At 43.4% G+C, this 23,487-nt stretch overlaps 1 long non-coding RNA gene across 1 annotated transcript in view; it reads right to left on the reverse strand.

Moving 5' to 3' along the window:
- LOC137534087 (uncharacterized) overlaps nucleotides 1-23,200 on the reverse strand; it is a 105,924-nt gene extending 82,724 nt beyond the window's left edge. The window contains exon 1 of the long non-coding RNA XR_011024304.1: nucleotides 23,130-23,200. This is a non-coding gene — a long non-coding RNA (uncharacterized lncRNA). The remainder of the gene's footprint in view (nucleotides 1-23,129) is intronic.
- Between the last annotated feature and the right edge of the window lie 287 nt (nucleotides 23,201-23,487).

The following is a 23,487-nucleotide window of genomic DNA, read 5'->3' on the forward strand; positions in this document are numbered from 1 at the left end:
TGTGACAAAAAAATCAAATCTTCTATGAACTCACCATACACCTAACAGAATACCTTGGGGTGTTTTCTTTCTAAAATGGGGTCACTTGTGGGGTTCCTATACTGCCCTGGCATTTTAGGGGCCCTAAACCGTGAGGAGTAGTCTAGAAACCAAATGTCTCAAAATGACTTGTGAATAGGACGTTGGGCCCCTTAGCGCACCTAGGCTGCAAAAAAGTGTCACACATGTGGTATCGCCGTACTCAGGAGAAGTAGTATAATGTGTTTTGGAGTGTATTTTTACACATACCCATGCTGGGTGGGAGAAATATCTCTGTAAATGACAATTTTTTGATTTTATTTTTTTTTACACACAATTGTCCATTTACAGAGATATTTCTTCCACCCAGCATGGGTATGTGTAAAAATACACCCCAAAACACATTATACTACTTTTCCTGAGTACGGCGATACCACATGTGTGACACTTTTTTGCAGCCTAGGTGCGTGAGGAGTAGTCTAGAAACCAAATGTCTCAAAATGACTTGTGAATAGGACGTTGGGCCCCTTAGCGCACCTAGGCTGCAAAAAAGTGTCACACATGTGGTATCGCCGTACTCAGGAGAAGTAGTATTTAGGAAAATTGGATACTTACCTGCCGGTAATTTTCCTTTCCAGATGTGTCCATGGCAGCACGATAGGGTTAAGTCCCACCCACTTCACCCCATAGGACCAAGAATGAATAAATTAAATCCCTTAAGCGTCCCTCCTCAGTCTTGTAACTCGGAATCACCGAATCTAGGGAGGGAGCCTCGTGCTGCCATGGACACATCTGGAAAGGAAAATTACCGGCAGGTAAGTATCCAATTTTCCTAATTCCATATGTTTCCATGGCAGCACGATAGGGACATAACTAGTCAAATAATACTAGGGAGGGATGAGGTGCGATTCAAAAGTTTTAATGATATTCACACAGTATTTACAGTATTCACAGATAACACACTTGTTCCAAACTGTACAAAAGAACTTGCAGCTGGGTCTACCCTGTAATGTCTCATAAAGGTGTTCATTGAACTCCAATTTGCAGCTTGACATATTTTTTCTGGGGACACCTTCGTGAATGCTGCCCAGGAGGCAGCTAGACCCCTTGTTGAGTGTGCACAAATTTGATGTGGAGGAACCAGATTACGTATCCTATACGCCTCCTGGATAGTCTTGACCAACCAATTGGCTATTGTCCTGGATGATGCTGGTAGGCCCTTTCTATATCCAGTAGAAATAACAAAGAGTCTTTCTGACTTCCTAATAGAGGCGGTTCTTGAAATATATTCTTTCAAAGTCGCCCCCACATCTAGAGGATGAGGGACAGTGTCCCCTTCCTGCCATAATGTTGGTAGAGTCCAGTCCTGGTTGAAGTGATATAAGGTTGCAACCTTTGGAATAAATTGTTGAATAGGTCTGAGGATTACTCTGTCTGGGAAGAAGGTTAAAGATGGTTCTTCAGACCCTAGCGCTTGGAGTTCTGAAACTTGTCTAGCTGATGCTATGGCCACGAGAAACACAGCTTTGTATGCTAGGTGTATGAGATCACAGTCCTCTACCGGTGTGAATGGTGGACCTGACAGGACTTCCAGAACTAGAGGTAAATCCCATTTGGGGAAGAAAGTCTTCCTAGGAGGTTTCTGTTTCATTACCCCTCTGAGGAACTGCACAACTAGGGGATGTAGAGCCCATCTGTAGTCAGTTAGTGCTGATAAGGCTGAAATCTGGACTCTCAATGAATGATACCCTAGTCCCTTATCCAACCCAGTTTGTAGAAACAACAGTATTTCCTTCACCTGAGGTTTGAGGGGGTCAAGATTATATTGACTCATGAATGTAATAAATCTATGCCAGATGTTCTGATATGATGTCTTTGTCGCTGGCTTCCTTGCTTTTAGTATGGTTTCAATTACTGAATCTGGGAGCTTTAACCACTGCAGCTTCCTCCTTTCAATGTCCATACTGCTAATTCCAGTTTTGCTGGATTGGGATGGAGTATCGGTCCCTGGTGCAGTAAGTTGGCACAGTCTGGGAGTCTCATCGGCTGGCACGTCTTCAGACGCCATAGTAGCGGAAACCAGGGTCTCCTTGGCCAGAACGGAATTACCGCTATTAAGGTGACTGGCTCCGTGAGTAGTCTTAGTAGTAGCCTCTGAATCAACGGCACTGGGGGAAACACATATCCCACTGAAAAGTTCCATTCCGATATCAGAGCGTCTGTTGATATTGCATTCCTGCATTGCCATCTGGACATGAAGATCTCGCATTTTGAGTTCTTTGAGGTTGCCATCAAGTCTATCTCTGGAATTGCTATCTGACTGCAGATCTCTCGAAATATGCTGTCGCTGAGGGTCCACTCGTTGTTGTCCAGGCGATTCCTGCTTAGAAAATCCGCCTGTAGATTTTCGGGACCTGGAATATATGTTGCTGTTAGGCTGAGTAAATGGTTCTCTGCTAGATAGAAAATTGGGGCTACTTCTTCCAGAAGCCGTCTGGATCTTGTCCCGCCTTGCTTGTTTGCATAGGCTACCGCGGTGCGGTTGTCCATTCGCAGAAGAACCTGTTTTCCTCTTAAGTGTGCCTTGAATTTGTGTAAGACTAGATAGGCCGCTCGTATCTCCAGTATGTTTGCTGGGAGAGTGGAATCTTGATGTCTCCATACACCCTGTGACACTTGTCCCTCTAGGTGTCCTCCCCATCCTGTTTGACTGGCATCCGTAGTGACTATAGTTGGGGGAGGAGGACAGATCTGTAACGGAACTGAAAGATTCTTCCTGTCTGTCCACCACAATAGACTGTTCCTCATAGGCTGAGATATCATGATTTGCTGGGACATCTCTCTGCTGTGCCACTGATTCAGGAAACCCATCTGCCAAGTCCTGCTGTGCCACTGCGCCCATCGCACCATAGGAATCGTAGACGTCAAGGTTCCGAGTAAACTCAAGCACCGAGTCGCTGATGTTGATGACAGACAGATCATGTTCCGTACCTTGTGAATAAGCTTCTCTTGCTTCTCCAGTGGAAGGCCTATTGAGTTCAAATGTGTGTGGAACAAAGCTCCCAAGAATATGATACTTTTTGACGGTTCCAGTTGGCTCTTTATCAGGTTTACTTTCCATCCAAAGCTTTCCATTTGTGACAGCAATGTCTGTCTGTGTTGCAATATCTGTCCCTTGTCTTGATCTAATAGTAGCAGATCGTCCAGGTAATGGAACAGTCTTAGTCCTTGTACTCTCAGGATCTCTACTAGAGATAGTAGAACTTTTGAGAATGTTCTTGGCGCTGTACAGATCCCGAAGGGAAGACAGCGGAATTGGAAGTGAAGGTTGCCTATGGCAAACCTGAGGAATCTTTGATAAAGAGGGTGGATCATAACGTGGAGATAGGCATCCTCTAGATCGACTGAGAGTGCCCAGTCGTTTCTCATGACTACTCTTGTGATTGTTTGCAAAGTCTCCATCTTGTATTTCGCCAGACTGATATATCTGTTTAATCTCCTTAAATCCATCACAGGACGGAGATCTCCCGATCTCTTTTTTACTAAGAATAATGGGGAGTAGACTCCCATCCCCCTCTCGGCCTGAGGAACCTGGATGATAGCGTTTTTTGCTAGAAGATTCTGAACGTACTCCATCAGAATATCTTTCTTTTCCTGCGATACTGGAATACTTGTAGCTTTGAATATTCTTGGGGGCACCTTGGTGAACTTCCATCGATGTCCGAATCGTACCGTCTGTACTCCCCAGGGATCTTTGATGTTGTCTGCCCAGACATTCGCAAAGGCCTGAAGCCTCCCGCCTACAGGTAATGCCTGAGCGGTCCGACCATCAAAAGGACTTCTGTTGGCTGGTACCCTGGGTAGTCTTTTTCTGTTTGTTCAACCTTTGCAGGGTAGCCTGTGAACTCTGCCAGTTCCTTCTAAATCCTCCTGAAGGCCTATATCCAGCTGTAGATCTGAATCTATTCTGCTGATAAGCTGGCCTCTGGTTTGACGTCGGCTTCCTACTCTTACGGTCCTGAGGAATCATCCCGGATTTTCCGCCAGTCACCCTACTGATGGCTGAATCCATAGCCTGTCCGAACAAGTTTTTTCCATCGTAGGGAATCTTGCACCATTCCTGCTTGGATCCTTGGTCAGCTGACCAATGCTTGAGCCATAGGGCTCTTTTGGAGACTACAGAGTGTAACATGGACCTTGATGAGCAACGGAGGATGTCAACTGCTGCTTCACCGACAAAGTCGGCTGTGAGTTTGAAGTCGTCCAGAGCTGCGATAATAATCTCCTTATCCGCATCAGATCTAATGGCTTCTTCGATATTTTCTGTCCACCCCCTTAGGGCTTGTGCGACTGCAGTCAGTGCTACTGCTGGTTTGCAGGCACTCCCTGATGAAGTATACGATTTCTTTAGTTCTAAGTCAATCTTCCTCTCTAAAGGATCGGTGAATGAGGTTGAATCCTCCCGAGGTAATGTCACATGTCTGGCTAGATTCATGACTGATGCGTCCACTCTAGGCGGTTCGTCTAACACCGCCGTTTTACTCTCCTCCAGGGGGTACAGTTTATTAAATTTATTGCTTAAGGAAGGTTTTTTATCAATTTTCTTCCACTCATCCAGTATAACCTCGTTAATTCTATCGATAAATGGGAAAGTCTTAGTACTCTTTTTCAGATGAGCGTAGTAATCCTTTCTCGACTGTGTAGAAGTAGAGGGAACTTCCTCATCCTGCCACTCCATGGCCTCTCTCACCGACTTAATGTATGGTTGTACTAACCCAAATTCAAACCCAACTGCTGGTTGGTCAGGTTCTGTTTCTGTGTTAGCCGAGGGGCCTATTGATGATTCGGATTCCTTATGATGGCTGGTTTGAGGTAAGGAAGCAATGTACTGGTCCATAGACTCCTGGACCGCTTGTTTGATCATGGCGGAGATATCCATGGGCTGTTCCGGCTCTCTGGCCATAGACGCTCTGCATACCAGCTTTCCACTCATCATGTCATTATCACATGCCCAGCATTTCTTTCTTGAATCCGATCTCGAATCTCTACGCGTAGGTGATGAGCTTCTATCTTGTCTCCTGGAGGAGAAGCGTTTACTGGAACGTGAACGGGAGCGTGAGCGGGATCGAGATGGAGATCTCCTCTTAGGGGTCAGTCTCCTCTTGGGGGAATATGGCTCAGAAGGATCCCCATATAAGCTTGTCTGGTCCAGCCCCCGCACTTGCTCCTGAATTAGGCTGCAAAAAAAAAATCAAATAGAGCCTAATTAGTAGGCACTCTTTTACCTAAAACAAAAAATTGGCCACTTACAATCTGCTTCCTACCTTAGGCCATCAGGCTGGTCACTGTCAGGTAGGGATGACTCCATACTACAGCAATCCTGCTGTGGAAAGAAAAGATTCTTACTAGAAGCCTGCCACTTACTAAGGTGTTCCTAATGTTCATCCCCCCAGAACAAATACCCTACCAGTCTTTAGCTGCCAAAGAACCTAGGCTGCGCACGATCCAGTGGAGAACTCCCCCTGCCACCTCTCCGTCAGACTCGCAGACCCTGTCTGACAGAGAGAGCCGGCTTAAATCCCCCTCTGATCCGCCCCGACCAATGGGCGAGTGGAGGAGTGCCGAACGCCGCCGCCGTCCTTTTCCGCATCTCAAGCGGCCAATGGGACGCCAGAGCGTCATACGGAAGTGACGTCAGCTGCCCCGGAACGCGGAAGCACCCAGCGGAGAAGCTGGAACGCACGCCAGAGCGTGTTAGCACGAGGAGAGAGCGGCAAGGAAAGGTAAAACACCCTAACCAGACAAAAGTATGGAGTCCCAGAAGAGAGTGCATTGCACAATCATGCAGTTTAAACAGGGTCATAATAGGGAGCATTGCAACCATACGACCTGCACCATGGCCAGAAATGGTGATTTCGCCAGCCAGCGCCATTTAGTTGCTGGCAGGGAACCTTCAGCAGGAGAGGCTGAACCTGCTGGAAAGGAAGCAGATTATCATTCTCCCGAGGTCTTTCAGTAACTTTTGATAGCAACGGTCCCAGGGGTGAGGTGATTCGAGGACAAAAAAAGACTGAGGAGGGACGCTTAAGGGATTTAATTTATTCATTCTTGGTCCTATGGGGTGAAGTGGGTGGGACTTAACCCTATCGTGCTGCCATGGAAACATATGGAAAATGTGTTTTGGAGTGTATTTTTACACATACCCATGCTAGGTGGGAGAAATATCTCTGTAAATGACAATTTTTTGATATTTTTTTTTTTTACACACAATTGTCCATTTACAGAGATATTTCTTCCACCCAGCATGGGTATGTGTAAAAATACACCCCAAAACACATTATACTACTTTTCCTGAGTACGGCGATACCACATGTGTGACACTTTTTTGCAGCCTAGGTGCGCTAAGGGGCCCAACGTCCTATTCACAGGTCATTTTGAGGCATTTGGTTTCTAGACTACTTCTCACGGTTTAGGGCCCCTAAAATGCCAGGGCAGTATAGGAACCCCACAAGTGACCCCATTTTAGAAAGAAGACACCCCAAGGTATTTCGTTAGTAGTATGGTGAGTAGAGATGTGGCGAACTGGAGCTCTTACTACTTCCGGGTCGCACTGACCCAGACTAGTACGCCTGCGCTGCCCGGCTGAGCGCGTCCTAGATCGCGCTCCTGTTGCTGGGCACTCTCTGCGCATGAGCGTGACGTCATTCATGATGTCACGCACACGCACAGAAAGTGCCCAGCAACAGGAGCGCGATCTAGAACGCGCTCCGCCGGGCAGCACAGGCGTACTACTCCGGGTCAGTGCGACCTGGAAGTAGTAAGAGGCCCAGGGATTTGGAGATGTTCGCCACATCTCTAATTGTGAGTTCATAGAAGTTTTTATTTTTTGTCACAAGTTAGTGGAAAATGACACTTTGTGAAAAAAGCAATAAAAATCAATTTCCGCTAACTTGTGACAAAAAATAAAATCTTCTATGAACTCACCATACTACTAACGGAATACCTTGGGGTGTCTTTTTTGTAAAATGGGGTCACTTGTGGGGTTCCTATACTGCCCTGGCATTTTAGGGGCCCTAAACCGTGAGGAGTAGTCTAGAAACCAAATGCCTCAAAATGACCTGTGAAATCCTAAAGGTACTCATAGGACGTTGGGCCCCTTAGCGCAGTTAGGGTGCAAAAAAGTGCCACACATGTGGTATCGCCGTACTCAGGAGAAGTAGTATAATGTGTTTTGGGGTGTATTTTTACACATACCTATGCTGGGTGGGAGAAATATCTCTGTAAATGGACAATTGTGTGTAAAAAATCAAAAAATTGTCATTTACAGAGATATTTCTCCCACCCAGCATATGTATATGTAAAAATACACCACAAAACACATTATACTACTTCTCCTGAGTACGGCCGTACCACATGTGTGGCACTTTTTTGCACCCTAACTGCGCTAAGGGGCCCAAAGTCCAATGAGTACCTTTAGGATTTCACAGGTTATTTTGAGACATTTGGTTTCAAGATTACTCCTCTCGGTTTAAGGCCCCTAAAATGCCAGGGCAGTATAGGAACCCCACAAGTGACCCCATTTTAGAAAGAAGACACCCCAAGGTATTCCGTTAGAAGTATGGTGAGTTCATAGAAGATTTTATTTTTTGTCACAAGTTAGCGGAAATTGATTTATATTGTTGTTTGTTTTTTTTTTACTCAAAGTGTCAATTTCCGCTAACTTGTGACAAAAAAAAAAAATCTTCCATGAACTCACCATACTCCTAACAGAATACCTTGTGATGTTGTCTTTCTAAAAAGGGGTCACTTGTGGGGTTCCTAAACTGCCCTGGCATTTTAGGGGCCCTAAAGCGTGAGGCGTAGTCTTGAAACCAAATGTCTCAAAACGACCTGTGAAATCCTAAAGGTACTCATTGGACTTTGGGCCCCTTAGCACAGTTAGGGTACAAAAATGTGCCACACATGTGGTATCGCTGTACTCAGGAGAAGTAGTATAATGTGTTTTGGGGTGTATTTTTACACATACCCATGCTGGGTGGGAGAAATATCTCTGTAAATAAACAATTGTGTGTAAATAAAAACAAAAACTTCATTTACAGAGATATTTCTCCCACCCAGCATGGGTATGTGTAAAAATCAGGGCTGTGGAGTCGGTCCAAAAATCCACCGACTCCGACTCCTTAGTTTAGGATTCCACCGACTCCGACTCCTCGAATTTGCATATTACAATTTTGTTGATTAACAGTATGTAACGTGAAATTCGTCTCTTAACTGCAAACGCTTAGGAATTTTACAAGACAACTGAAGTGAGAAGGATATGTAGACTACTATATTTATTCCCTTTAAGGTGGCCATACACTGGCCCGATTCGCGGCCGTTTCGACAGCAGATTCGATCCTGGGATCGAATCTGCTGCCAATCGTTTGCGGTAAACGCACACACCGATCCGATTTCCTCCCGAAATCAGATTGGTCCGTCGATCGCGCCGTGCGGGAAATTACCCTCGATCGCCCGCGTGTAGGGAGCGCGTCGCTAGCGGCGGCCGATCCGATCAGGTATACATTACCTGAAGCTGGCTCCCGGGCATCTTCTCCGCGCTACATGGCTCTGTTCTGGCTCCATCCCGGCGCTTCCTGTGTCACTCCGTGACCAGGAAGTTTAAATAGATGGCGCTCTATTTGAACTTCCTGGTCACGGAGTGACACAGGAAGCGCCTGGATGGAGCCGGAACAGAGCCGTGCAGCGCGGAGAAGATGCCTGGGAGCCAGCATCAGGTAATGTATACGGGGGGGGGGGGGGCAGGCGGCAGGAGTAGCTCAACAGATTGTGATCGGTTTCAGGCTGAAATCGATTCACAATCTGTTTGCAGTATAGGCAGCCATACGATCCCTCTCTGATCAGATTCGATCAGATATGGATCTGTCAGCTGGTCGATCTAATGGCAAATCGACCAGTGTATGGCTACCTTTAGACTAAAACTAGTCCTTGCTAAGAGTACTTGTAAAAGGTACAGACCGGAACAAAGAACACCTATCAGGCCCTAGGCAATGTAACTGTGGGTACATGTAAGAATGATGTGCAGGTACTCTGCAGGGGAAGAAGGAGATTCTTCCTCTATTACACATTCTTCATGCACAATCTGAACAAGGTTTATGGGTGATAGACAAGTTAGACAACACCTCTGTGTTCAATGTGCACAACATTCTCAGTGGATTCCCTGCAGCTCTGTGGGGAGAGCATACGTAGAGTATAGTACTACTGTGTAACAAAGTAAACCTGAGACAGATGAAATTAAAGTTTTATACATACCTGGGGCTTCCTCCAGCCCCCTTCAGGCTAATCAGTCCCTCGCTGTCCTCCTTCGCCACCTGGATCTTCCTCCAGCCCCCTTCAGGCTAATCAGTCCCTCGCTGTCCTCCTTCGCCACCTGGATCTTCTGCTATGAGTCCAGGTACTTGAGCCAGTCTGGTGTAGTGCGCATGCACACACTCTGCCGCCGGGAGTGTACTACACCTGCGCAGCACTATTGCGCAGGTGCAGAATGCTTCTGGCTGTGGAAGCGGCACGTAGCCAGACTGCTCTGACTAGCTGAATTACCTGGACTCATAGCAGAAGATCCAGGTGGTGGAGGAGGACAGCGAGGGACTGATTAGCCTGAAGGGATTTGGAAGAAGCCCCAGGTATGTATAACACTTTTATTTTCATCTGTCTCAGGTACCCTTTAATTTCTAGTCACCAAACCAAATTTTAACAACATATCAAATTATTTGATTTCATGAGCAAAGAGAGTGCATACATTTGCATAAACCAGCATCAATGCAGAATTATTTCCATCTCATTGACCATCTCTATTAGTGACATGGCTACACATCAGGCTTTATACTTACAGCATAGATGTTATTTCGTATATATAAGAGATTCCTGTGTACACACCATATATACTGTACAGTCACAATCAGATATGTATACCTGACTTTAAAAATACGGGGACTGCTTTATTGAAGCAGCACAAGTAACTAATTTTGATTGGTTTATTTCATTTTTGTGGACTGAACACAGCTATTACTGTATATATACATTTTTAAGTTACTGTATATATACTGTATATATACATTATTTTTAATGACTATTATCTGAGAAATAGAACATTTTATCATATTTTCTATTTTAATTACAGTTACAAATTCATTAGGAGTCAGAGTCGGAGTCGGTGCATTTTTTTTCCGACTCCAGGCACCCAAAATTGCTCCGATTCCACGACTCCGACTCCACAGCCCTGGTAAAAATACACTGCAAAACACATTATACTACTTCTCCTGAGTACGGCAATACCACAGGTGTGGCACTTTTTTGCAGCCTAACTGCGCTAAGGGGCCCAAAGTCCAATGAGCACCTTTAGGCTTTACAGGGGTGCTTACAATTTAGCACCCCCCAAAATGCCAGGACAGTAAACACACCCCACAAATGACCCCATTTCGGAAAGTAGACACTTCAAGGTATTCAGAGAGGGGCATGGTGAGTCCGTGGCAGATTTCATTTTTTTTTGTCACAAGTGAGCAGAAATGGAAACTTTTTTTTTGTCTCAAAGTGTCATTTTCCGCTAACTTGTGATAAAAAATAAAATCTTCTATGAACTCACCATGCCTCTCAGTGAATACTTTGGGATGTCTTCTTTCCAAAATGGATCAATTGGATAACAGAGGCGCCAAACAGGATAAAATACTTTTAAATTTCTAAAATGGGTGGCAATGGATGACTTACCTCCCCAATAAGGACACAATGGTATCATCAAAAAACAAAAACAAGTTTTATTCTTACTCCAATAATTTTTGCAACGCGTTTCACGGGTCTACGCCCGCTTCCTCAGGCAATATAAAACAAGGAGCACTGTAAAAAAACAACAATACCATATGTAGTATACATAGGGACTATGCCACATATTATCACAATAAACAATAAATAAATTAAGAACCTGTATATAAAAACCTGTAAAAAACTGGAGTGCTTCAATAACACAAACACATCTTATGTAATCTGCATGTGGGTTATGCGACCAGATGTCATGGTAGGTGTCATAAGACAACCATACACATATACATATACGTACATTTATATAATTATAAAAAAGATCTTATTTTCTTAAAAAATTATATCTATTAGATATATATTGTTGCCCCAACATCCAGATGTCATCGAGCCGCATAGATTAGTAACCTGGACCACATCTTTTTGCTGTAAACCACATGTGTTACATAACCATCATCATAATTTGCTGTTATTCAGACTGCCCTATATACGGAATATGTTTTTAGTTGCCATATCCGGTACTTCAATTGAGTCTACATATCTATCTCAATATATATCACATATATCATCATAGGCATCATTATCTACCCAATCCGTCACTATAAATATACATCTGAGGTTGAAGCAATATCCAAAAACCAAGTGGTGCAAATAAAAATTCTCTTACCTAAATGTGTCAGCAAACGTACTTAACGCCTCTGTAGCTTGTAGGCGCTCGTAACCTTTCTTATCAAGGCTAACTGTGGGCAGTTATCGGAGGGTAACTTCCGGCGGAAGTGATGTGTATGCTGGGCGTCTAGTATGCGTCCATGCGTTCCAATGGACGCGATGCGTTCCAAAGGGTAAGCGCGAAGCGTCCTAACGGACGCCTGCGCTCCAGGCGGGGACGCATCGTGTATCATGCGTATAGCGTCATCGCGGACTCATTGCATTCCACCATATGGAACGCTAGATAGGAAGTAAAAGGATCTGCGCTCCAAGGGAAGCATGTGCGTCCCACTGGGGGGAAGAAGGGTTGGTGTGGGGAGAGGGAGGGGCGGATGAAGTTAGTCCTGAGTGATGACAGCAATCAATAAACCAATAGGGGTAGTATCTGTCGCATTGATAGTGATCATTGATACTTGCAATAAATTAGTTTGATCATTAATACTGGTAATAAATTAATTAGACAAAAATTGCCTGTATGCCTTATCAGGTGTGTGCTATGAATTGGATTAACAGATCATAGCATTTAATAAAGAACTATAAAAGATAATTGAAAATGTTGAAAACATTATCAATATTATTAATCTATAAAATTATGTGAACCTATAAAAGTGTAAAAATATATAAAAAAACATATGGTCAATCCTTCAACAACTCACATGTACCGGTATATCCACATATACATACACACATACACTCACACATATATACGTATATTTCTCCCCCCACTTGTCCTCACAATCTGGGAAAGGGAGAAAAAAGGAGAAAAATTGTGATATTCGCCCCAACCTTAAAAAAAGGGGGGGGGGGGAGGAAGAAGAGCGACATTGTGAGTACCCCAAAAAAGCCAGGGGATGTTGCAGAGAGTCCCACCCCACTAATATGGTTTCTCTAAAAGTTCATTGAGGCCCCTTGGCACCAAAGTCTTTAGTGTCTGGATCCAAAAGATCTCACGGTTCCTCAGTGTGTTGGTTGCATCAGATAACGTAGGGTTAATGGATTCAAGTGCAATAAAAGATACTCCTGTTGGATCACAGTTATGTTGTTGTAGAAAGTGTCTGGAGAGTCCATGGGTGAGAAGGCCTTTGGATATATTCCGTCTATGTTGGCCTATCCTCTCCCTTAGTAGTTGTGTTGTGCGACCAACATACTGGGTATCACATGGACAGGAAGCAACCTAGATTACAAATCTGGATTCACAATTCATATGTCTCAATATGGGATAGACAATATTATTTGCGTGAGATTTGATCTGATCTGTCTGAACGATAAATTTGCAAGCCAAACAACGTTTATTTTGACAAGGGTATGAGCCTGCAGGGGGCTTTGTTTGGCTCACTGAATCATTATTTCTAAGTTTGCTGGGTGCTAACAGGTTTCTCAGATTTGGGGCTCTTCGAAATGTGAGCAACGGTTTCTCTGGGATGGAATCCTGCAAATACGGGTCCTGTTGTAGTATATCCCACCTATTCTTAAAGGACTTCCGAGGCCAAAAAGATGAAAATTACACAATACCTTTTATATATACCTTGAGCCGCGGCTGCGCAGTACGCTTTGCCCTTAGTGCGACAGCCTTCAGCCCGCCTCCCGCAGCGTACGGATTCCGTAATGCTGCCCAAGCGTATGTCCGTACGCTGCGGGAGGCGGGCTGAAGGCTGCGCAGTCGCACTAAGGGCAAAGCGTACTGCGCAGCCGCGGCTCAAGGCGGCGGCCATCTTAGTAGTGGAAGCCTATGCGACCCGTTCGGTGGGGTCGGGCCGAGCCAGGGGGGAAAGAGAAAGGCAGCAATGACGGCGGTACGGTGCGGAGGACGCGCTGGACGTCCTCCGTGGATTCAGATATATAAAAGGTATTGTGTAATTTTCATCTTTTTGGCCTCGGAAGTCCTTTAAGAATTTTTCTGATGCTTGTATGTTGATTACTGTATTTGGTGATGAATCGCAAAGTGCCTTCAGAACTCGTTTGCTTGTCATGATTTTCTTTAATTGGTTTATTATTCAAGGATCTAGCTTTTAATTTTGCATCATCTATCAGTTTTTTGGGGTATTCACGTTCCTGGAATTTCCTGGTCAATATTTTGGATTGTTCATCATAATCTCGTATGTCGGTACAGTTCTTATGTATGCGTTTGAATTGGTTATACGGCGTGTTTAAGGTCCATGGTTTGTGATGAAAACTTTTGAAGTGTATGTATCCATTAGCATCAACCTGTTTGAAGTGAGTTTTGGTTTTAATATGTCCTTCCTTATGAAAAAGCCACAAGTCCAGGAATTCTATGGAATTCTTATCATATTTGTATGTAAAAGATAAACCAGCTGTATTGGTGTTGAGATGTTCCAAAAAGGGTTGGATCAAATTTTGATCACCCTTCCATATAAATAAAAGGTCATCTATGTACCGCTTATACAAAACTATATTTTCTTTGTAGGGGTTATTGTGATAGATGTATATGCATTCTAATAGACCCATTGCTAGGTTGGCATAGCTGGGGGCAAAGCTGCTGCCCATCGCCGTGCCACCCACCTGTAGATAAATTGTATCAAGAAACGAGAAATAGTTATGTGTTAATATAAATTTTGTGCAATCTATCAGAAACTTCTTTTGTCTCTCAGGCATTTGATCATCCTTTTGTAGATAATGTGAGATCGCCTGTATACCAAATGTATGTGATATGTTTGTGTATAAAGCTGACACGTCACAGGACAACCAGACAAACTCAGATTCCCAATTTTCATCTTTCAATATGTCAATCAGGTGTTGTGAGTCCCTAGTGTAGGACTCCAGTCCATGTACATACTTTTGTAGGTGTTGATCCACGAATTTAGATAGATGACAAGTGACTGAATTCATTCCTGATATTATGGGCCTTCCTGGTGGATTAAGCAGACTCTTGTGTATTTTCGGGAGGTGGTACATAAATGGGGTGGTGGGTTTTTCCATCATGATAAAGTTCCTCTCTTGTTTTATGATGAGTCCTTCCATGAGGGCATCATCTATAAATGTTTTTAGTTCTTTATTGTATTCTAGTGTGGGGTCGTTCAAAATGGCTCTATAGTGTATAGGATAATTCAAAAATCGAAGTGCTTCATTGATATAATCTTTTCGGTCTTGAAGTACTATACCACCCCCCTTATCTGCCGGTTTTATAATCAGTTCTTTGTTTTTCTTTAGATCGTTTAGTGCCATTTTTTCAGATTGAGTCAAATTGGAGGGGTAAATGATATCGTCCTGGCACATTTTCTGTATATCCTCCAGTACCATTGCATAGAACGTTTCTATGAAGTTACCTTTGGATGCTGTTGGGTAAAATCTGGATCGGCCCTTCAATGATGTGGTTATGCATTTTTCTAGTGTGATTTCAGGATTGTTAACTGTGATGATCGGTAATGCCTCATTCTGGGTGATGATTGTTTTGGTTGTTTGTTCAGTTCTCTTTAGGGCAAAGTGCCTTTTTAAGGGTCAATTTACGCACAAAGGCATTCAAATCAGTGAATAATTACCATAATTGTGATGTATTAGTAGGGCAATATGATAGGCCCTTGCTCAAAAGATTGATTTCTTGTTGTTTTAATTTGTAGCTAGAGAGATTGAAGATCGATTTGGTCTGATTTTGTGGTGATACAGTTAGATCTTGTTCCTTTTTTCTCTTTTCTCTCCCTTTACCTCGTGAGCCCCGTTTTCTTCGTTTGAGAAAGGACGCTTGAACATGCTCCAGGGTTGCAATATTGTATGGGACGGCTTTGGGCTTGGTAATTGGTTGTGTAGAGGATCCGTTAATGTGGTTGTGAGGGTTGGTGGTAGTTCTAAAAAAAGATTCCGATTGTTCGCTGAGATTGTCAGCACAATTGAAAATTGAAATTCCAGGAACGTGAATACCCCAAAAAACTGATAGATGATGCAAAATTAAAAGCTAGATCCTTGAATAATAAACCAATTAAAGAAAATCATGACAAGCAAACGAGTTCTGAAGGCGCTTTGCGATTCATCACCAAATACAGTAATCAACATACAAGCATCAGAAAAATTCTTAAGAATAGGTGGGATATACTACAACAGGACCCGTATTTGCAGGATTCCATCCCAGAGAAGCCGTTGCTCACATTTCGAAGAGCCCCAAATCTGAGAAACCTGTTAGCACCCAGCAAACTTAGAAATAATGATTCAGTGAGCCAAACAAAGCCCCCTGCAGGCTCATACCCTTGTCAAAATAAACGTTGTTTGGCTTGCAAATTTATCGTTCAGACAGATCAGATCAAATCTCAAGCAAATAATATTGTCTATCCCATATTGAGACATATGAATTGTGAATCCAGATTTGTAATCTATGTTGCTTCCTGTCCATGTGATACCCAGTATGTTGGTCGCACAACACAACTACTAAGGGAGAGGATAGGCCAACATAGACGGAATATATCCAAAGGCCTTCTCACCCATGGACTCTCCAGACACTTTCTACAACAACATAACTGTGATCCAACAGGAGTATCTTTTATTGCACTTGAATCCATTAACCCTACGTTATCTGATGCAACCAACACACTGAGGAACCGTGAGATCTTTTGGATCCAGACACTAAAGACTTTGGTGCCAAGGGGCCTCAATGAACTTTTAGAGAAACCATATTAGTGGGGTGGGACTCTCTGCAACATCCCCTGGCTTTTTTGGGGTACTCACAATGTCGCTCTTCTTCCTCCCCCCCCCCCCTTTTTTTTAAGGTTGGGGCGAATATCACAATTTTTCTCCTTTTTTCTCCCTTTCCCAGATTGTGAGGACAAGTGGGGGGAGAAATATACGTATATATGTGTGAGTGTATGTGTGTATGTATATGTGGATATACATGTGAGTTGTTGAAGGATTGACCATATGTTTTTTTATATATTTTTACACTTTTATAGGTTCACATAATTTTATAGATTAATAATATTGATAATGTTTTCAACATTTTCAATTATCCATTATAGTTCTTTATTAAATGCTATGATCTGTTAATCCAATTCATAGCACACACCTGATAAGGCATACAGGCAATTTTTGTCTAATTAATTGATTACCAGTATTAATGATCAAACTAATTTATTGCAAGTATCAATGATCACTATCAATGCGACAGATACTACCCCTATTGGTTTATTGATTGCTGTCATCACTCAGGACTAACTTTATCCGCCCCTCCCTCTCCCCACACCAACCCTTCTTCCCCCCAGTGGGACGCACATGCTTCCCTTGGAGCGCAGATCCTTTCACTTCCTATCTAGCGTTCCATATGGTGGAATGCAATGCGTCCGCGATGACGCTATACGCATGATACACGATGCGTCCCCGCCTGGAGCGCAGGCGTCCGTTAGGACGCTTCGCGCTTACCCTTTGGAATGCATCGCGTCCATTGGAACGCATGGACGCATACTAGACGCCCAGCATACACATCACTTCCGCCGGAAGTTACCCTCCGATAACTGCCCACAGTTAGCCTTGATAAGAAAGGTTACGAGCGCCTACAAGCTACAGAGGCGTTAAGTACGTTTGCTGACACATTTAGGTAAGAGAATTTTTATTTGCACCACTTGGTTTTTGGATATTGCTTCAACCTCAGATGTATATTTATAGTGACGGATTGGGTAGATAATGATGCCTATGATGATATATGTGATATATATTGAGATGGATATGTAGACTCAATTGAACTACCGGATATGGCAACTAAAAACATATTCCGTATATAGGGCAGTCTGAATAACAGCAAATTATGATGATGGTTATGTAACACATGTGGTTTACAGCAAAAAGATGTGGTCCAGGTTACTAATCTATGCGGCAAGATGACATCTGGATGTTGGGGCAACAATATATATCTAATAGATATAATTTTTTTAAGAAAATAAGATCTTTTTTATAATTATATAAATGTACGTATATGTATATGTGTATGGTTGTCTTATGACACCTACCATGACATCTGGTCGCATAACCCACATGCAGATTACATAAGATGTGTTTGTGTTATTGAAGCACTCCAGTTTTTTACAGGTTTTTATATACAGGTTCTTAATTTATTTATTGTTTATTGTGATAATATGTGGCATAGTCCCTATGTATACTACATATGGTATTGTTGTTTTTTTACAGTGCTCCTTGTTTTATATTGCCTGAGGAAGCGGGCGTAGACCCGTGAAACGCGTTGCAAAAATTATTGGAGTAAGAATAAAACTTGTTTTTGTTTTTTGATGATACCATTGTGTCCTTATTGGGGAGGTAAGTCATCCATTGCCCCCCATTTTAGAAATTTAAAAGTATTTTATCCTGTTTGGCGCCTCTGTTATCCAATTGATTCTATGTCCACTTGATGGATGGGTGTGACCACCTTTTTCTGCCTACGGAGAGCGACATCTTAGCCTGATTGGGGACAGGCCTAACATCCCCTCAAGCGTTACTAGTGGTTGCCTGCATTCGGCAACCCGTTTGTGAGTATAATTTTATACTATTTACAATACGCAATTGCCAATTAACAATAATACACTATTGGGGCTCTCGATTTTCTTCTTCTTTCATCTTTCCAAAATGGGGTCATTTGGGGGGTATTTGTACTATCCTGGAATTTTAGCACCTCATGAAACCTGACAGGTGCTCAGAGAAGTCAGAGATGCTTCAAAATAGGAAAATTCACTTTTTGCACCATAGTTTGTAAACGCTATAACTCTTACCCAAACCAATAAATATACACTGAATGTTTTTTTTTTATCAAAGACATGTAGCACAATAAATTTGGACAAAAATGTATACAGAAATTTTACCGTACTTTTTTGACAAATTTTAATCACAGAAAGTTAAAAAAAAAATCATTTTTTTGACAAAATTCATGTCTTTTTTGATGAATATAATAAAAACTAAAAATCACAGCAGCAATCAAATAGCACCAAAAGAAAGCTGTATGAGTGACAAGAAAAGGAGGTAAAATTCATTTAGATAGTAGGTTGTGTGACTGAGCAATAAACCGTTAAAGCTGCAGTGGTCTGAATGGGAAAAAAATGGTCTGAATGGAAAAAAAGGCTCTGGTCCTTAAGGGGCGAAAAGACTGTGGTCTTTAAGTGGTTAAAATAACTTTTAAGCATTTTACAATTGAAAAAGTATCCAAATATTGGTGAAAATGTACTATCAAGATAATTGAGTATTTTTTTGCTTACTGGTGGTTTAACATGCACTTTATAACAAGGTGTGAAAATATTATCTAGGAGAAAACTCAGGAGAAAAAGTGAATTGCATAGAGGCCATCATGTTCATTTCGTTTCAAATCCATTGTGGTTGTGTAGAAAGCCAAAAATGTTAGAATTGTGTCCCAATATTTATGGACCTGACTGTATCTTTTTCATTGTGTTTTGAATGTAAATCTACGCTAAAAGATTTTTATTCAATCTCTATTTTGAGTTTTCTAGTTTTTCAAGATCTCCAGTGAAAAAACTTGAAGCTGTCATATCCCAGAAGTAAAGCCATGCACTCACTTTACAATCTTCTTGGATAGCAAGGAAATGAACAGCGCTACTTAAAAACAGACTAGTGCCTACCTGCAAAAGAGTGCAAGCCCCACTTGTGGGGTCGAATACACACCGAGCATACACATGACCTGTCTACCACTAGAGGAGGATGTTGGTTTCCATTAACAGCTTACATGCAACCTATTAAGTACTCGTCCCTCCCACTGCGAAGAAGTCAATCCTCCATGGGAGGGGCCTAACACTAACTAAATCCTAACCTATGTATATGCATAGCCTGGGTGCGGCTAATCAAATAAAATCGAAAATTGAAAATTGCGCACAGGGTGGATCAGCGCAACACCAGGCCGCCTCCGAATGGCCTCCATCAGAGATGCGCTGAGCCCACCCAGGCTATGCATATACATAGGTTAGGATATAGTTAGTGTTAGGCCCCTCCCATGGAGGATTGACTTCTTCGCAGTGGGAGGGACGAGTACTTAATAGGTTGCATGCAAGCTGTTAATGGAAACCAACATCCTCCTCTAGTGGTAGACAGGTCATGTGTATGCTCGGTGTGTATTCGACCCCACAAGTGGGGCTTGCACTTATTTGCAGGTAGGCACTAGTCTGTTTTTAAGTAGCGCTGCTCATTTCCTTGCTATGTACTAATGTAATTTGTTTTTGGTCAGCTGCTCCCACTTAACAGCCATGCTTTTGGTGTATATGCAGAGCTTCTGTTTGGGTTCAAGGTGCGTTTGTAGTTCCTGGGGGGGCTCAGCGCATCTCTGATGGAGGCCATTCGGAGGCGGCCTGGTGTTGCGCTGATCCACCTTGTGCGCAATCTCCTTGGATGATTGCTAGCGGCCTCCTCTTCCTTGGTCAGAATGGATGCCTTTCCCTATGCATATTTTGTTTTGAAGGAACTTCAAAGGAAGCTCCCTACAGAGCATGTTGCTGGAGTATCAGCTCCCCTGTCCACAGAGAAGTACACGTTGCTTAGGTGGGCCCCAAGCAGCATGTTTATACAGCAGTCATTTCAGGCAACAAAGGTGTATGTAAAACCTAGTTTAGCACAAATGCTTAGTGGGGGTCAGATTATCTGATGAGTATTAATCTCCTTCGAGATAAATGGTAAAGTTAGTAGGTCATAAGTTTCCTAAAGTGGATCTGTTCACAAATGTTTGTGGAGTGAGTCAGTCAGGTAGTCTCACTCAGTAAACTATTGAAAACACAATTCACATAATCTTGGCAAATCAACCAAAGAAATATTAAAAATCAATCTACGGGCTCAAACCCATGAGCAGCCAAAAATAAAAAGGCACGGTTTAGGGGGACTAATGAACCAGGTATTTATGCATTCCAGGCACGAGTTTAAAGTAGACACATATTTGTTTACCAAATGGTTATAGAAAACCTGAATTTAAAATAAACTGGTAAGACAAACCATTTTATCTATAGTCCTACTCCTAAATAAGATTACAAGCTAAAAACATAAGTTTAATGTTTTATTACCTCAGCAGAGTGACACAGTTTAATTTTTTTCAAATAATTTTTTTTTGTAGTAATGAAAGTACAAATACAATGTACAAAACGTATACCAAGGCAACAAAAAGTGAAAATGTACGCGGGCCATAAGCTCATGGGAGTAAAACCATAATTAAGGATAGGTATAAATTTTAACTGCTAAAGCACATAGGTATACAGTAAGTTGTTAGTCTATGTTATAACACTCATGGAGATTATATTTAACAGCCCCTCATTGAACTAATTACCTTTCTTATCTGTTCCCTGCAGTAAGTGTTTCCATGCAAGAGCTAAAGCGGGCAGCACAGTGGTGTAGTGGATAGCACAATGGTGTTTGTATGGTTTCCCTGTGTCTATGTGGGTTTCCTCCAGGCACTCCAGTTTCCTCCTACATCCCCCAAAATCTTACATATTATTTGGCTTCTTTCTAAATTGACCCTGGATGATAACGACCATATGACTATGGTAGGTATAAGATTGGGAACTCCTCTGAGCAACAGTTAGTGACAAAACTATATATACTCTGTAAAGCTCTGTGGAAAATGTCAGCGCTATATACCGTATTTTTCGGGGCATTAGACGCACTTTTTCTACCCCAAAAAAGGGGGAGAAAAGTCCAAGTGTCTTATGGCCGAGGGTGTCCCCATGTGGTATCCTTTGTAGCCTTCTATCTCACATTTGCAGCCTTATGTCCCGGTTGCCCCCCGACTGTGTGCTTCTGTCCCTATTTAACCCTATGTATACTTACTGATGGCTTAAAAGGGGGCAGGAGTGGAATCCCACATCGGCTTGAAGGGGTGCACTCCGCGGCTCCAGCTTCCCAGCACTTCTAACAGGACCCGACAGTGCTGAGGGTGGGTGCAGAGCTCAGTCATTGAGCCAATCACTACAATGGCTGCTACTGAGTGAGTGCAACGATTGGCCCAATGACTGAGCTCTGCTCCCGCCCTTAGCACTGTTGGGTCCTGTTAGAAATGTGGGTGGCGTGATCAGAGAGAGATCTGTCCATTGGTCACACCTTTCTCTCTTTACAATTCTTCAGATACACCTAGGATGAACTGGTGAAGAGCCTCATTCAAGCATGAAACATCTTGCCCCAAAACAAGGGCTTGTGATCACTTGGAGTGTTTGTCGCATGTTTGCAAGGAGCATCATGTGATGTGGGGTGCCCTATATGTAACAGGGAGCAGTGTGATGAGGGGTGCTCTATTTGCCACGAGTAGTGTGTAATGTGGGGTGCCACATGCTGCACCTTGCGACATATATACTGCACCCCATATCGCTCCTCATGACATATACTGTAACTCACATCGTACAATGCTCCTTGTGAAATATACTGTACCCCACATCGCACACTGCTCCTCGTGACATATACTGCACCCCACATTGCACACTGCTTACCGTGACATATACTGTACCCCACATCGCACACTGCTCCTCGTGACATATACTGCACCCCACAATGCACACTGCTTACCGTGACATATACTGCAGCCCACATTGCACACTGCTTACCGTGACATATACTGCAGCCCACATTGCACACTGCTCCTGTGACATGTACTGCACCCCACATTGCACACTGCTTACCGTGACATATACTGTACCCACATCGCACACTGCTCCTCATGACATATACTGCACCCCACATTGCACACTGCTTACCGTGACATATACTGTACCCCACATCGAACACTGCTCCTTGTGACATATACTGCACCCCACATTGCACACTGCTCCACGTGACATATACTGCACTCCACATCTTTCTTGTGACATACACTGCACCCTACACTGCTCATCATCACATATACTGCACCCCACATTGCACACTGCTTACCGTGACATATACTGAATCCCACATTGCACACTGCTCCTCGTGACACATACTGCACCAAACATTGCTCCTCATGGCCTATACTGCTTCCCACACTGCTCCTGTGATATATACTGCACCCCACATTGCACCTCATGACATATACTGCATCCCACATCACACACTGCTCCTGTGACATATACTGCACCCCACATTGCACACTGCTCCTTGTGACATATACTGCACCCCACATTGCTCCTCATGACATATACTGCATCCCACATCACACACTGCTCCTGTGACATATACTGCACCCCACATTGCTCCTCATGACATATACTGCATCCCACATCATACACTGCTCCTGTGACATATACTGCACCCCACATTGCACACTGCTCCTGTGACATATACTGCACCCCACATTGCTCCTGTGACATATACTGCACCCCACATTGCTCATGTGACATACTGCACCCCACATCACATCACACACTGCTCCTGTGACATATACTGCACCCAACATCGCACACTGCTCCCGTGACATATACTGCACCCTACATCACACACTGCTCCCGTGACATATACTGCACCCCACATCGCACACTGTTCCTGTGACATATACGGCACCCAACATTGCACACTGCTCCTGTGACATATACGGCACCCAACATTGCACACTGCTCCACGTGACATATACTGCACTCCATATTGCACACTGCTCCTGTGACATATACTTCCATATCACAGCTTAGCTTTGTGACAGATAATGTACAAAATGTCACATTCTATACCTCACATTACACTTAGTTCCCTCCGGGTTGTATATCGCATCCCATATCAACACAGCTCCCCTCATGACACATAACGCACTGACGTCACAGTTTCTGTAACCGCTGTGCCATCACCCTGTATACCTACACACAGCGTTCAAGAATTCAGGTTGCAGCTGAACTCACAGCTCATGCAATCAGCAAGCGGCTGGTCACATGACTTGTGATGTCATCTCAAATATCCACAACGAACAAACAGGCATGAAAGCCACACACGCAGCTGCTGGAACGTGCGCATGCGCAGCCTGCAGGCAGACCTTGTACCTGACGTCACTGTATCCCGCCCCTCGCAGCCTGGCGCTGCTCTGTAGCCTTTGTT

This window comes from Hyperolius riggenbachi, chromosome 10 (genome assembly GCF_040937935.1).
Source record: "Hyperolius riggenbachi isolate aHypRig1 chromosome 10, aHypRig1.pri, whole genome shotgun sequence".
Lineage (NCBI taxonomy): Eukaryota > Metazoa > Chordata > Amphibia > Anura > Hyperoliidae > Hyperolius > Hyperolius riggenbachi.